Source organism: Mobula birostris, chromosome 13 (assembly GCF_030028105.1).
Source record: "Mobula birostris isolate sMobBir1 chromosome 13, sMobBir1.hap1, whole genome shotgun sequence".
Lineage (NCBI taxonomy): Eukaryota > Metazoa > Chordata > Chondrichthyes > Myliobatiformes > Myliobatidae > Mobula > Mobula birostris.
Genome location: NC_092382.1, coordinates 63,398,334 through 63,415,344, shown reverse-complemented (window position 1 = coordinate 63,415,344; position 17,011 = coordinate 63,398,334).

Sequence of the window (17,011 nt, the reverse complement as noted above, 5' to 3'; positions counted from 1 at the left end):
AGGTAAAGGCGACTGTGTACCACTTTGACAGATCCAGACTGACTATTATCAGATACGAAATGGCGACAAGGAAGCTGGTGTAATGCAGAAAGGTCTGTGGCAGACGGGGAATTAAAATTTCCTGCAGAACGACATGGATGACGATGACGGATAAATCTGACACGGCCATGATCATCATGTAGGCGCAGATACATTCAGAAAGTCCGCAATTTCGCCGGGAGAGAATGATAATTGTCAGCAGGTTCGCTGTACAAAATAATTAAAATAAGTCAGTAAGTGAGCAGATATCCCCTGTCCCTGCTGCTTAAGTGTTAGCCATTCCCAACTGTTTTAATGCCTTGGAGCCTTACCACTTACCGTGGACCCGAGGTCAGGACACTCTGTCTCTCCAGCTAAACTCATACAGACCAGTGTCATTTGGCGGCGTCACGGCACAAAGAACAAGACATTACCAAACACCGATAACTCCTGAACAGTTATGTGTTGGTCAAGTATATGAGCATATCTCTGAGTTGAGACAATGACGCAACACTCGGAGTGGATCGGGGCGAATCCTTAGACTTGCTGGACCGAGCCAGATGAATGGTTCCCCTACGTGCAGGGAAAGGAAAGAGACTGTATTTGTCCATTCATTAACAACAGTGGACCTTCACAGTGGACTCCATTTTGTGCGGCGTGTTTATCGTTCCACCGGATCCACGAGGTAGTGAGGAATGAGGAGCACTAGTGAGACAGAACTCACATGAAAATCAGACCGGTAAGAAGGGCTTTTCGCTTTCAATGCTCAATAGTGATCAGAAAGCTGTCTGAAACATCGGGAACAACAGGAATTCTGCAGATGCTGGAAATTCAAGCAACACACATCAAAGTTGCTGGTGAACGCAGCAGGCCAGGCAGCATCTCCAGGAAGAGGTGAAGTCGACGTTTCAGGCGGTTTGGCGTCACTATTAAGAACGGGCATTATTTCTCAAATTAATACTAAAGAAATTTATGTTTCTCTGGTTTCGGTGGCGAAACCAGAGAATTGTGGCGAGAAAGCACATGATGTTCCAGAGATGACCCTGCCCCATTGAATTCGTAACCATTTGGTGCACCGGCGGACCACAGAGAGATCCTCGGCACAAAATCTCCAAATATCACAGATCAGACTGCTCCGGTTAAAGTACTGCGTGCACAGTCGAAGGAAATAGCACGTTTACAATAAATCTGCTCAGGGTTTGACGCCCAGCACAAAAGCTCCCTTACTGAATGGTCTGTTGTCGGTTTCAAGGTCGTGGACCGGCTGCTGTACTCATGCTCTGCACAAGTTGATGGTGCTGCACCGCCCACCTCTCCCCGCATTTAACAACTTTAAATGCGGTACAATGCGACGGAAAATTTGTACCCACTGCAAAACAGAGAGAAAAAAAACACCGAGTTGCGAAATGGTCAGAAGCTGCGAGACAATGCGTAACTTACCGGGCAAAGCAAAGATCGCTAGAATTGGATAATAAACGTCATTCACCTGATGGATCGGGGCGCCACTCATATTTGAATTATGCTTGATTTTGATTCCGTCTTGTAGTTCACCTCAGAGTATGAATGAGATCTGGAAAGCCTCCCGTTTTATAGAAAGCCAGAGTCCTCAGGAGGGAAAAGGTTGTGCTCAACGGGTGTTAGCGACAGCCACTGAACAAACAAGAGGCGATGTTCCGCTCCACTGAGACCGGGTAAACAATGTCCGATGGAGCAGATGATTCACATTCCACAACGGATCATACCGCAGAATAAGTGACGTCCTGCAAGAACGGCCGATAATAAGATAATTGCACAAACCATCGGTCAGCGCCTCCCGATTGAAAACTAATGAGCCTTTTCAGTTTGGTAACACCCTCCCTCCACTACGCCACTTTATGTCCAGTTAGTGTTGATCGATCCCACTGTTTCCTTCTTGCCGCTTGTCCGGAATCTGCAAACTTATTCACTGAGAGTCCGCTGTATTTAGATGCGTTGCAGGAACAAGTGATGGATGATTACACATTATGATTGTGACCACATGATACTGGTCGGTGAACAACTCGATCTGAAGGACATCGATAATATTTCTAGAATACAACACATTCAGCTTTCCAACAGTTAGAACGTGACTGAGAATGGGTGCGTGTCTCATTAAGAGAAGTGGCTCGAGTCTGGCCTTGCGGGTGGTCGTTGACCCTCGTATCTTTGGCCATGCAAAGATAAGAGAAAAGGAAACGGAAATAACAATCGGCCACTCAGGATCTTAATCCTGTTTAACATAATGAACCTACTGATCTAATCTTGTTCTCGGTTCGAATGACGGAGTGGGATTATTGGCTTTGCTCTGTCAGCCGTAAAGTTTAGATATGCTCGTTCCTGTGCCGTGATCAAACAGAGTTATGGGGTTAAAAAACAGCAGCAGATCTTTGACCAAACTCTTCTATGATTCATCAAGGTGCCCATCTAAACTCGACCCACACAACCGTCTAAACCTTTCCAATATATATGCAGTCTTGCAACAGTCTTTAAATGCTGTTATTGTTCCTGCCTCAGTCTCTTTTCCTGATTGCTCATTCAATATAGATATTACCCATTGTTATCAAACCTGGTTGAGGAAAAACTCTGAATGCATTCAACTTATCAAATCTCAACATGATCATACAATTCACTAAGATCACTCCTCATTCTCCTCAGCTCCAATCAATAGTATCTTAGCTGTTGAGCTTCTCGCAGTCCCTTCAGTCGGAACAACATGCTCAGAAACTGCAAATGTACCACTTAAAAAAATAAGGCAATCTTACATATAGCCGGCTGGTTAAGGCTGAACATAAAACTCCAATGTGTCCTCACTAGCGTATGAACATTTGGACCCCAAACCTACCAACTCATGCATTACAACGTGCCAAAAGCCTTCATTATCTGTCTGTCTATATGTGACAGCACTCTTAGGGAAACATACACTTGAACTTTTTCTGTTTGCAGCACTCACCATGACACTATGATCACCATGCATATCTTACTGCGACTTTCCAAAATGCAGCTTAAATGCATTAAACCCCATTTGTCATTCATCGACATATTTATTCCACTGAGCATGATGATATTGTAATTTTGGCCCATTGAGCACAATCATCAGCATGTTGCCCTGTTGATAAGATCTCCGAAGCAATTTAAATATAACCACATTTTGAGATTAATGTTGACGGGGCCGCTACGCAGCACAGTGCGGCAACTAGAGTTCTCACTTAACAGCGCCAGCGAGCTGAGTTCGATCGTGGCCTCTCTTCTGCAGGTTTGGATGATTGATTTCCTAAACAACAAAGAGCAAAGGTCTCGGCGATAATTATCCTTAATACTGATGTCCTGTAACCCCGTGCTCTCAGCCTCTTAATTCCCACCCACCCCATACACTCAGAACTCTGCGTGTCAGATTTGACTCCATCTGCATTGACATATTGGCCTAAGATACCACTGTAGCCGGTATGACTTGAAGTGGCGACGAGAAGAAGCTCGGAATGAGATTGTGGACCTGAAGTACAGGGAGAAAATGGAGAACTTCGTGGGCTGGTGGAAGGAGAACACATCAACACAATGTAAGCAAAACGAAACAGCTGGCAACTTAACTTCAAGAAACGGGATTGAGAACACAGCTTCTTCTATTAGAATGGCTCTAACGTGTAGATGGATAAAAACTCAAGTTGAAATGTGTAAAAAAGAAGAACAGCAAGGAAAGATAACGCCAGTAGATTCTGGAGACCCAGACAACCACTTCCAATTCCTCCACGAAATAGATTACTTCGTTTCTCTTATGTCTTTCCTTTCCTCTCAAGATGCTTCTGCCTCGGACGGAGTCAGTGATCTGCAGTTCAAGCTACGGTTATTCACAAGCGGAGGGTTTTCGGACCAACTGTGCGGCCTGGCGATTTGCTGTCTCCAGGAACGGCCTGGAAGACGTGCGCCCTCGGGGATAGCAGGACGGAAGACTCGGAGCGGTTCGGTGGAGGTCATGGCTCCTTGCCGATTTTGCCGACCGAAGCGTCTAGACCGGAAGACCGTTGTGAGCTGGTTTCCCTATCACAACCTGCAATCGAAGGAAGGCTCCCAAGCTCGAGCATTCCCAAACACTCGCTACCCCTCTCTCTTTCGATACAGAGGGAGAACCTATCGGTTCTTGAGATTAGGGATTGGAGAAGCGACCTAGTAGTTTGTCGCATCGGAAGAACAAGTTGCAGGTGCGGTTAGCTTCGGAGATTTGTTCGTTTTATCATTTATTCTACTGGGGTTCTTGTTTCGTTAGCGTATATTGTACAGATATTCTGATATTAAATTGATTTTTGAAGCTTCAAACAATTTCTCCCGTCCCGTTAATTAGAAGCTCCGGGTAAAAATCCTACCTGTACTAATAATTCACAAGCAGAAGGATTTCAGCAGACTATATGCATTGCTTTCCTTACACAAGCAATGCAAAATTCAAACTATTCGGATGTATTGCAGCTTGGTCTGTCATTGCTCCACCCAAAGCAGCATGAAATTACAGATAGCTATGGTTACGTATATTCCACGAAAATCAGCCGCTCTTCTATTTACATAGTTTTTTTTTTTATTTTCTGGAGATCGAGCACGTAATAGGCTCCGCCGGATCACCAGGGAGGCTTCAATTTAACCCTCGGCTATTCACAGGGCAATTTAAAGTGACCAATTAATCTACCGTCGCTTTAACAGTTACACTATCCTGCCGCTCTGTTGACCCTGTCTGCACGTTCTATTCTCCCTAAGTAAGAGCAGTCCGTTCACCTTGCTATTTCTCTCTTCAAACCCCCTTCTCCCCACGACGACCACAACCTTTCATCTAACAGATGACACAAAATGTCTGTTTCGCTGTTGTAAGGCACTCGGTTGGACGTGCTGTGCGATGAAAATGAGCTCTGGGATCTCTCAATCTCCCTCAATATGACCCTTGCAGTTTACTTATTCTCCTTCTCTACACATTCAGCTGGAACTCTCATTGTTTACATTTTGCCTCTCCAAGTGTCCGTACTCAATGCTTTTGACATTTGTGCAGGTTCATTTATCAGAAAAAGATAGAAGATTATGAGAGAAGCCTTGATAAAAGGATGAGCTTGCATAAAAATTATGTGTCGAACCACTTCATGAAAATTTTGACCTCCGTTACAGAAGAACTTGAACCAGCCGCAGTCACTGTGCTAGTGTTGGACACCTCTGCATATTTTTAATTCTTGAACTATGATAGATACCTGCAGCCTGCGCTATTTAGCCACCAGTGTCAATTCGTCACGGCAACAATGTGAAAAAGATTTCCGCCAGCGCTTCAAATTCAGATTGAATTTACGGTGATTAGGTTTGCAGAGGCCGGACAGTCAGTAAGACAAGGATCAAAAGGATTCGGGAAACAATGCGATGTTGAGGAAAGCGAGGTAAACCTGAAGGATCTATCAGTTTTACTACTGAGAGGTGCTGAGCGATCGATTGCATTTTTCTCTGATATTCTGTTGTATAAGTATAGGTGCTTCCATCGGTTTAAATATGCGTGCTCAGTACCTGTGAGAGGGTTTAGATATGTCCTCTTGGATTGACCACTTGCAATATTACAGTGAAATCTCCACTAGCATTCGCAGAGTGTTATCGTCACTCATGTTGGCAGAGGCCCCAACTCCATTGCCACTTATGTTGAAATGAACCGTAATTGATAATGTTAGGCAGGGACCAGCAGAAAAAGTTAGGTTGGAAGCATAAGAATAAATGCTAGAGAGGATTAACCCTTTAAGTAAAGAAGGAATATCAGTAGAAAAAAACAATTCATCACCGATAATCGCCAGAGTGTAAACCAGATCGAATTACAGAACGGGGGATTGAAGTGTTCATTCTTTCTGCAGTACACGATATTCTTTGAGGCCATGGCGTATATGATGCTCATCAGTCTGGATCTGTCAAAGTGGTACCAGCGCCTTCACTTTATGTTGCTATGTGTTGTCCAAAGTATAGCAGAGTGAAAGTTTTGAGAATGTTTTCAGCATTAATTCTGATCCTACTTTCTTTAGAGAACATCCCCCGTCTGTTTGTATATCAATCTCTGCGAATAACTGGAAACAGCTCATAAGCTGTTGGCTTTAAACTGGGTGTCATAAGCTCGCCAGAATTTGTCGCGTTCACCCGATTCAAAGCTTTCCTGGGTTCACAAGGTTCTATTTAATGGGTTGACAGGGATTCCAGCGTCACAAAAGTGAAATTATCGTGACACAGATAGAGAAAGCAAAGGAAATTGTATAATTTTACTCCTCCGTCTATCGGGTTGCTTCATATTACTCAGTTTAGCAACGGTTCTCTGATTTCAACGTGCTTTCTGATCGCGACTATTATTCGTCCGTATTTGTCCCTGCTCACAACAAATATCAGCTCACCGGCCTGAAATCCTGTATAAGCACCTGTATTTATGCTGTGGACCAAACTAAATTCAGGGGGGAGCTGAATTTCGATAATGTCTCCTTGTAGGATTATTCTGGTATTGACCAAGAAGCTGTAAGGCAAACCAAGCCAACCTGTCGTACGTTGTACTCGTTCTCATTCCAAGCTCGCTGTTCCAGCAGGCAGAATTCTGAACGGAATGGAATTTGTTATCAACAAAATGGGTTTTAATGTCACGTTCTGCAGTTAATTGACATTTTTTTGTATTTTAAAATTCAAATGGCTGAATGTGCAGAATCGCATGATTTTAGACTCTAGACCAGAAGTTCCATCAGGAATTTCAGCTTTCATATTGTAAACTATTTGAACCATCTCACTCTCTGGACAACAGGGCCGTCTGTCCCACAGACTCTGTCGTCATTTATTTATAAAAAAACACAGTGATGTGTGGTCCCAGTTGTGTAATGGTTATTGAGAAAATAATCTCGTTTTCCATTTCAGAGCGTTTCAATATTCCTCGCAATTATATTCTGTGAATCAGATCTGGGGAACTGGCTGCCTGATTTATTTCCCCGTCATTGGAGTCAGATATGACGTGTTATAGCACTGAAATTGACACTTCACACCGATCGTCCGTCCAACAAGATACGGTATCTACCTGTTGAGTGCCGTATGGTTGTATTTTACCCAAGTATTATCCAGACATTCCTGTATATGTGCATGTCCGTATGTCTACTAACCTTCAGCATTTTGTTCTGGTGACGTATTCCGCAGAATCACGATGTCTGCGTTGGGGAAAAAAAAATCATCTTGCACTTCAAGTTCCCGTTACTACCTTGCCTTCTGAACGTAAATGTCTGGGCGCTTGTTTTAGACATCACTGTGTTGAATGAAATATTTCACTTTCTAACCTATGTACGTCCATGGAATATTATAAAATTATTAATATCCACCTGCCAGCCGCCTTCGCTGAGATGAAAATAGCCCCACCTCCCCTTGTTCTACGAGACTTCCAGTCCCGGCAATAATTCTGCGATTCTTTCGGGACCTGCACAAGTTAACTAGATCTTTTCTGGAGTATTTATGAATGAGATCTGCCGATATGCTACTCGTATGCCACTGGGACAGTCCGGGTTCCCTGTCCGCCGCGAGTGGAACTAAGTCGGCCGTTCCACTGAAACTGTGCTGTTCTGTCCGATGTGTTTCCCTCTGTCAGAAAGACCAGATGTAAGCGTATGAAGCAGTTTATGATCTATATCCGTTTGATCCAGAACATTAAAATGTCCCTTGTCTTCCAGCTGTGAGTTCAGGTTTGGGAATGAACGAGTTTGTTGTCGCGGAATGCAATTGACCACAGCTCACTGATGGAAGAAAGAAAGTTTATCAAAGAATCGAGCGACGAGAATAGATGGATTGAGAAGGACCAATGATAGACAGTCAAACCCAAAATTCGGAACCAAATATGCAACTGATGGAAGCAATGATGAAAATTCGATTCTGCTACCTTCCCCGGCCGACAACCACATTAACCACTACCAGGGTTTGAAGCATAACAGAGTTACAGGCAGAATGTCACAAGAAGCCGATGATACGCCTGTTTTCTGGCTGACTTGGCATATGAACAAGCATTTTGTTTCGGATGTCTGAGTGCCTTGAGAAAAGGCCCGCTTTGTAGGACGGATTAGATGCCACCACCGGAACCCACACTCTTTGGGATTAGATTACACGGGTCAGAAAATACCGAGAAAACATGTCTATGTAACATGAGTCAGAATGCAGCTCTGACGCACCGCACTAAATTCTTCGTAGACAGTGTGTATGGGTAGCGAGTCGCCGTTCCCGATGCCTAACCATTCACTACCGACAGACAGTCGTTTCAGAATAAATTGATTCTGTCTTTGCGGGAGTGTACAGTAGGGATAGGTACATCTGTGTCAGGGCGGACATGAGGAATGACCGTAGCGGAGGCTGTGAATACACCTGCTCAGCTGGTGGACGAGTACAGTTTTAAGCTAAAGGCCCCAAGAAGCGAAATCAAATGCATGGTGAATGAATAATAGGAAATAGTACAGATAAAAAGTTAAATTTCCAGCAGGGAAATGTTCATTTTTCTGTTAAACGCCAAGGCAGACAACAATAAAATTGGTCGCATTCTGATTTGGACTATATATACCCACTGAGGAAAAGACTCCGGACGCCGACAGTGGTGGAGAATGAAAACGACTCGGCTCAATCAGAAACCACGAAGGTGAGGGGACGTTTATCCATGGATTTGCAAAACATTATATGTAAATGATGTAATCCTTGCATAATTCTTACGTCACAATGCATTAATTTGAATATTTTGCATGCAGTTTACGCAAGTACTGATGTGCTTATCTTATCCCTGTGCCAAGACAGGGAGTTCGGAATAATAAAGGGCCACCAACTATCTGTGCCACTCAGCGACACATAGTTTAGTGTGAACTGTAGTCAACAAATCAAAGTGGCGCAATGTAATTCAACAATTAAAATGACCTGTCTTCTAGCATCTCCTAGGCCGAGAAAGCAGGCTCGCTTAGGAAACAAGTAGATCGTGAGGCTGTGAATTACATAATCTGAAAAATGCGTGAATGTGTTCGGGTATGATAAGCGTGTTTACGGCAGGAAGGTAGTTCTGACCGACGTTGTCTCTGTGTGAGTGAAGACAGCTGTTTTCTTATTGTAATTGCTAGATGGGTGTGCTATTAAAAATGATTCAAGTACAGGCCGTTTCAATGTATGTGCGTAACCTATAATCGAGCTCACGGGACTTCAGCTCCGCTGCCCCGTTCCTCCAGGCTAAAGAACTTTTTAGCGCCTACGTTGTTCGAAAAGCAACTACAGGAGGTAAACTTACCTTCAAACACCGAGCCCGCCGCCCTCAAGTCAGAGCTCTTCAAGAGCATTTCTCACTGTTGTCTAAACGTGACGGAAAAATCAGCCGATGTGACCTTCATGGACGCATGGTTCCACCTAAAATCTATTCCCAGAATTTCCTTTCCAGCTCGAACGTTTCCATTAACTCCTCGGCTCTTCTGATTTAGTTCCTTAATAAGCTCAAAGGAACCAGATCTGTTTTGCTAACGAGCTCACAGTGTAGCGAGGACCCAGTAATCAGTCCCAGGACTAGCAATAACGCATCATTTCAACTCTGACACAAGCACGAGGAAATCTGCAGATGCTGGAATTTCAAGCAACACGCATCAAAGTTGCTGGTGAATGCAGCAGGCCAGGCAGCATCTCTAGGAAGAGGTACAGTCGACGTTTCAGGCCGAGACCCTTCGTCAGGACTAACTGAATGAAGAGCTAGTAAGAGATTTGAAAGTGGGAGGGGGAGGGGGAGATCTAAAATGATCGGAGAAGACAGGAGGAGGAGGGATGGAGCAAAGAGCTTGACAGGTGATTGGCAAAAGGGATATGAGAGGATCATGGGACAGGAGGCCTAGGGAGAAAGAAAGGGGGGGAGGACCCAGAGGATGGGCAAGAGGTATAGTGAGAAGGACGGAGGGAGAAAAAGGAGAGAGAGAAAATGAATGTGTGTATATAAATAAATAACGGATGGGGTACGAGGGGGAGGTGCCCTCAAGTTTACCTGGACCATTTCCGACACCTCTCTCCACTTTCTAGAGCTTTCTGCCTCTATCTCTGGAGGCAGCTTATCTACTGATATCTACTATAAGTCCACTGCCTCTCACAGCTATCTGGACTATTCGACTTCTCACCCTGTCTCTTGCAACAATGCCATCCCCTTCTCGCAATTCCTCCGTCTCCGCCGCATCTGCTCTCAGGATGAGGCTTTTCATTCCAGGACGAGGGAGATGTCCTCCTTTTTTAAAGAAAGGGGCTTCCCTTCCTCCACCATCAATTCTGCTCTCAAACGAATCTCCCCCATTTCACGCACATCTGCTCTCACTCCATCTTCCCGCCACCCCACTAGGAATAGGGTTCTGTTGGTCCTCACCTACCACCCCACCAGCCTCCGGGTCCAACATATTATCCTCTGTAACTTCCACCACCTCCAACGTGATCCCAACACTAAGCACATCTTTCCCTCCACCCACCCCCCTGCTTTCCGCAGGGATCGCCCCCTACGCGACTCTCTTGTCCATTCGTACCCCCCCCCCCCCATCCCTCCCCACCGATCTCCCTCCTGGCACTTATCCTTGTAAGCGGAAAAATTGTTACACATGCCCTTACACTTCCTCCCTTACCACCATTCAGGGCCCCAGACAGTCCTTCCAGGTGTGGCGACACTTCACCTGTGAGTCGGCTGGGGTGATATACTGCGTCCGGTGCTCCCGATGTGGACTTCTATATATTGGTGAGACCCGACGCAGACTGGGAGATCCTTTCGCTGAACACCTACGCTCTGTCCGCCGGAGAAAGCAGGATCTCCCAGTGTCGTACTCGATCCGACCTGATGCAATAGCAATTGTACCACAAGTACACTAACACGCGTAATTCTTTTCAAACCTTCATTCTTTACTCAGAGCGTGCTATGGGGGAAGTTACAGACTGATCTCCCAAAAGAGTCAGTCCAGACACTGACCCCGAATTACACAGTCCTCCACAATCTATAACATTGATCAGGTAGCAGGAAATCTTACGATTACAAGTTTAGATAATATTAGAATCATTTCAATCACATGCTGAGATACAATTAGATGTAAGATAATTAGTTATAATTGCTATAAGCCAAAGCTAGCCCATGAGTTCCTCATTCGGATTCTTCCCCTTTTCTCCGGAACATTCTAGCCCCTACACTATACTTCCCATATTTAGCTCTACCTTGAGCTGCTTCTGCAAGATCAGATAGTTCCTGATTTGAGCCTTTGCCTGTCTTTAGAGGACAATGACTAGTACGTCACCGGTTGCTGGGTAAAGCTTATTTTTGACTGTCCAAAACACTAAGCTAAGGCGCCCACAAGGTGATTGACCATTAATTAATCATTGCCTCTGTTTTTCTCCCATTTACCTGTCCCTTCATTCTATCATTCCTCCTTTTTATTACTTTATGATGAACAATTAAACAGGGACCAAGCGAAGCATCATCAGTCTCTCCGTGCAAAGTCAGCAGCCAGCATTCAGGCAGGTCATCATCACACAGCAGACAATAACTATAACAATAAGAATAATCAGCCCATGCAGCAAATAAGATGCCCATGATCCTCCCTGTAACCATCCTAACCAGCCGTCCCCCTTCCCCGAACCTTGGCTGAAATCATCCAATTGTTTCTTCATTGACTGAATGGCATGGGTCACGTTGTATGATTCGTCAGTGACATGGGTGATACATTTGTCTCTGACTATTACGCACACCCCTCCCTGTGGGGGCAACTGATAGTCCACTGCATACCTGGTCTTTTGTGCGTAAAGCCGCAACTCTACCAGTTCTCTGCTAACAGCCTCCAGACCTTCCATTGTACTGTTCCCCAATGCCGCCAGCCAACAAATGATGTATTTGCGGTTCATCGTTGCCATGGTTCCTGCCGAACTCCCTAGAGAGAGAGAGCTCTCAGGAACCCATAGCCCACAGAAGAGCCCAGAGCGACGGGACTCCTCCAGTCAGCACAGAATTCCTTACTCACGGCTCGAGCTGTCAGTCGCCGTCGAACGTGGGCAACCTGAGGGCAGGGAACAGAAAGTGGTCCGATCGTTCCCATTGCAAAGAGGTTAGGCAGTGTGATGGTAGCTGGAGCATAGGTGCCATTGAACAATAACACATATCCTCTCTTGGCCCTGTAGCAAGTAATTCTGTAACTTACTATTTTATCATACGACAAGTGCTTCTGAAGATTTAGGAAAGATTATTCAAAAGTCTCTGAACCTGCTGACACACGAGTCCCATTGCAATATCCACACACAAACTGAGTTCCCTTAGAGAGGGGCACGCATTGTTCGTGGATACATTCACAAGAGAATATTCCCTGGATTATCTTACATCGGCGGTCCGAACAATGTTTCTTCAGGCAAGGTATCTCCCTGGGTACCCTGGCAAGGACGCATCCCTCCCCTTCTCCTGCAAAACAGAAGGGATAATTCCCAATGCCCTTACCCGCATTCTTATTCCCCACTCCCCAACGACACTTTCCCCTGAACCCCCTTTAGATCCAGCCCCTGATCTATCCTCCACTATTAAGTCATCTTCTGCCCAATTTAGCACTGATGGGTTATCAACAAACAATGCTTCTCCAGTTTGTACCAAAGGATAACATGCAGTACGGTTTCCATGCAAACTCATGTGAGCTTTATAAAAGAAATGTCCTCCAGGCTTCATGCCACGGAGGCAATCATACCAGCGAAAAGTCGAATAACAGTCTTTAGTCCACCTGCGGAGCCCATCGTTTGCAATCACTTAGGTGGATCCAGCGGCTGTGCTTTCGAACCTTAACGGCCGTCGGTGTTTGCAGTAGTATCTGGAATGGCCCTTTCCACCGGGGTCCAAGCTTGGAGCGCTCCCAATGCCGGATCAGTACCGAATCTCCAATTTTCAACTCCGGCCACTCTGTTCCCTGACCTCCAGGCTCCTTAAGGGTATTCTGTACTTGGGAGTGAAGAAACTTTAGAGAGGATATTAGTTGGCGAAAGTACTTCTGCAATTCGTCCCCCATGACATTTAGATCAATTTGGGCGGGAGGCTGCATGTCAGCGTCCCACGGGGTCCTCCTTCCAGGACGCCCATAAACAATTTCAGCTGCAGATACCCCTGTAGTGGAGTACGGGGTAATTCTCATATGGTATAAAGCCAGCGGAAGGACCTTCAGCCAACTCAGTCCGGTTTCGGACATTAACTTAGACAGCTTGTTTATCAGGGTGCCGTTGGCCCGTTCCACTGTTCCTGCAGCCTTCGGGTGGTCAGCACAATGAAACTGCGGTTCGATGCTCAGCACCTCGCATAGTTCCTTATTTATATTTCCTGCAAAGTGAGAGCCACTATCCGAAATTATTTGTCTGGGCACTCCGAATCTCGGTATAATCTCTGTCAGCAACGACCTTACCACCGTGGAAGCTTTATTATTGGTGGTCGGAAAGGCTTCAATCTATCAACTGAACGCATCTACAATCGCTAAACAATGCTTATAACAGTGTACACGCGGTACTTCGATAAAATCAAGCTGAATACATTCAAAAGGACCACTTGGCAAGGGGTTTTCCCTGCGGCACACTTTACTCCCCTTCCCGCGTTTGTCTTTTGGCAAATCAAACAGGCTTGTATTTTTGCTGCAGCAGCTTCCCCCAGCCTGGGGTGTCACCATGTACGGAGCAAAATATTACTCATTCCGCCCTTGCCAAGGTGGGTGTCCGTATGCAAGCAATCGAGCATCATAGGCAGCAATGCATCAGGAATACAGACCTGGACAACTGGGGTATGCCAGAAGCCCGTGGACACCGAATGCGCACATCCCTGTGTCTTGCAAAGTTGTTTTTCTGAATCGGGGCGTCCCCCTGGAGTCTTTGAACTGTAGCCCTGTCTGCAGAACACAGCGCTCGTGGTGTTTTAGTCAGGGTGACGGCCAATCGCTCTGCAGTTAAAACTATCGCAGTTGCCTCCTGCGCAGCCTGCTTGGCTGCCAAATCGGCCCTGTTATTTCCTTTAGTCACTGCAGATTCATCTTTTAGATGAGCAGAACATTCAATAATGGCTATTTTTTCGGGGGGGGGGGGAGTATGGCCTGAAGAAGGTTCCTTACATACATGACATTCTGGATGGGGGTCCCGGAGCGGGTGAGGAACCCTCGTGGCGCCCAGAGCTGTCCAAGGTCATGGGCCACCCCAAATGCGGAGCGGGAATCTGTATAAACATTGGCCTTTTTGTCCTTGGCTAAGATGCAGACTCGTATGAGAGCAACAAGCTCTGCCTTTTGGGCAGAAACTGGGGGCTGAAGAGTGCCACTCTGGAGCGTGCGGTCGTCGTCGGCAACGGCGTAGCCGCAGAGGCGCTCCCCTGTCTCAGAGATCGTGAAATGTCATCCACGTACAAAGTGAGCTGTGGCCCCTGGAATAGCTGCATCTGAGAGGTCGGGACGCGGTTAGGTGAGAAAATAGTTCCATAGCAAATAGTCATGAGGAGGCTCAGTCAACGCAACGGAGGCCGTCTCTAAAAATGCAGCAGGGTTTACGGTATCACAGTATGCAAAGTTGAGGAGTGGGTGATTAAGTAATGCTATTTCATAACGGCTTAGTCTGGACTGAGTAAGATGTTGGGTTTGGTGGGTGGTCAGTAGCGCTACAATGGTATGGGACGAGTACACTGTAACTGGCTGTTGGAGGGTGATGTTGGAAACAGCCGTAACTAGGCAGTAAACGGCCGGGAGCGTCTGCGAACAGGGGGGTAATCCCTGCGCTACGGGGTTTAACTTAGTGGAATAATAGGCACCGGGCCTGCGTCTATCTCCATTAATCTGAGTGAGCACTGCGGTGGCGCAGCCATCAAAAACATTCACAAAAAGCTGGAACGGACGAGCCGAAGCTCTCGAGAGGGATTTTTTCAATTCCTCGAAAGCCTCTCTCTGTTGCTCAGTTAGCCCTAGGGGCCCTTTAAGCGTACGGGAAGCCAGAGGACTCAAATGTTTTGTATACAGAGCAACATTGGGAATCCACTGTCTGCAAAAGTTTACCAGCCCAAGGAAGGCACGCATGACTTTCGGCGTAGATGGCAGGGGCGTCACAGGGATTGGGGTTACCCTTTCTGGGGTGAGCTGCCTTTCGGTTGCACTCAAAAGGGTTCCCAGAAATCTCACTTGCCGCTGGGCTCTCTTTACATTTTGGGACGGGATCAGGTATCCTCATGAATGCAGAGTTTTCAGAAGCGTATTGGTGTCCTGCACGTTTGAGGTTTCTGACGGACTTGCCAGTAGGAGTTCATCCACGTACTGTGTTACCGTAGAGCCCCCGGGTAATTGTAAATCTCTAAGCTGCCTGTGTAATACCTGTGAGAAAAATGGTGGGGGAGTGCACAGGTCCTTGGGGTAACCTAGTCCAAGTGTACTGCTGGTCTTGAAAGGTAGATGCAAAAAGGTACTGTGACTGAGGAGCAAGGGGTATTGCAAAAAGCGCATGCTGCTGATCAACTATAGTGAAAACTTGGTAATCCGGTGGAATATTGCTTAAAATCGTAGGGACCACCGGGTGTATAGGCTGCACAATATCATGCCTTCGGTAATCATTCTCTCTCTCCGGGTCATCTTTACAAAGTTTAAACAATGGCGTGTTATTTACAGACCTATTTAATGTTTGCCCCATGTTTCCTCATCGGATGGTCAGCCGCCTCCTTTTCTCACTCCCATTTCAGGGTCCTGACCTTCGCGTGGGGGATTTCGTCTCTTAAAAACCGTCTGAGGCTGCGTGCTGATACTCCACAGTGCGGTTATACCACCTTATAATCTATAACCCCTACTCCCCGTTAATCTTGTGCTGTGTCTCTCTGCATCCACTTCAACGTCCTGACCTTCGCGTGGGGTATTTCCCCTCTTAACAACCCGTCTATAGCAGGGTGCTGAGACAGGCGAATTGTCACAATGTTCCCCAAAACGTATTTACAGCATCCGGACAGATTGCAGAGGAGAGCCACTTCCCCTGTGTTTGACCAAACGTCCGCTCTGCCCTCTGCTGGTCAACTTACTGCGCTACACGCCCCGCACCCACCGCCCCCGCGCCAATTAGAATGGTTACCAGCTCCAAAACGTAATAGGTTACTGCCACTAACCCGCTGACCAATTTGCTGTAACACACTCAAAGAAAATGTAACAGATCACTTCCAATGATCCGCTGCCCAATTTGTTAGCACCGGCAGGCTTTAATATTCTCAATACTTCTTTGGGGACTCTTGCCCCTTACCTTACCTTTGTCGGGGACTCTAACCCCTTACCTTACCTTATACCTCATCGGGGACTCGAACCCTTCTTTTAAACTGTGGTACTCGGACGATCCTCAACTCAGGTTTCGAAAGGATTCCGTCAGATGAGGGGATCGTCAGGGTGGGCAGTTAATGAGAGAGGTCAAGGTAAATCTTACCTTGTGGGCCCACCTGTCTCACGTCACCGCCACCGAGTCGACCGCTGACGCCGTCTCACGAGACCTCTGACCTCGTCTTGGACTCCTGGCTGGCTCGCCAAATTGTCGTACTCGATCGGACCCGATGCAAAAACAAATGTACTACAAAAAACACTAACACACGTAATTCTTTTTCAAATCTTTATTCTTTACTCATAGCATGCTATGGGGGAAGTTACAGACTGATTTCCCAAAAGAGCCACTCCAGACACTGCCCTCGAATTAAACAATTCTCCACAATTTATAACATTGATAAGGTAGCAGGAAATCTTACGATTACAAATTTAGATAATATTAGAATCATTTTAATCACATATTAAGATACAATTAGATGTAAAATAATCATTGGTCAGTTAGTTATAATTATTTTAAGCCAAAGCTAGCCCCTCAGTTCCTCATTTGGACCCTTCCCCTTTTCTCCAGAACATCCTAGCCCCTACATTATACTTCCCATATTTAGCTGTACCTTGAGCTGCTTCTGCAAGATCAGATAGTTCCTTATTTGAGCCTTTGCCTG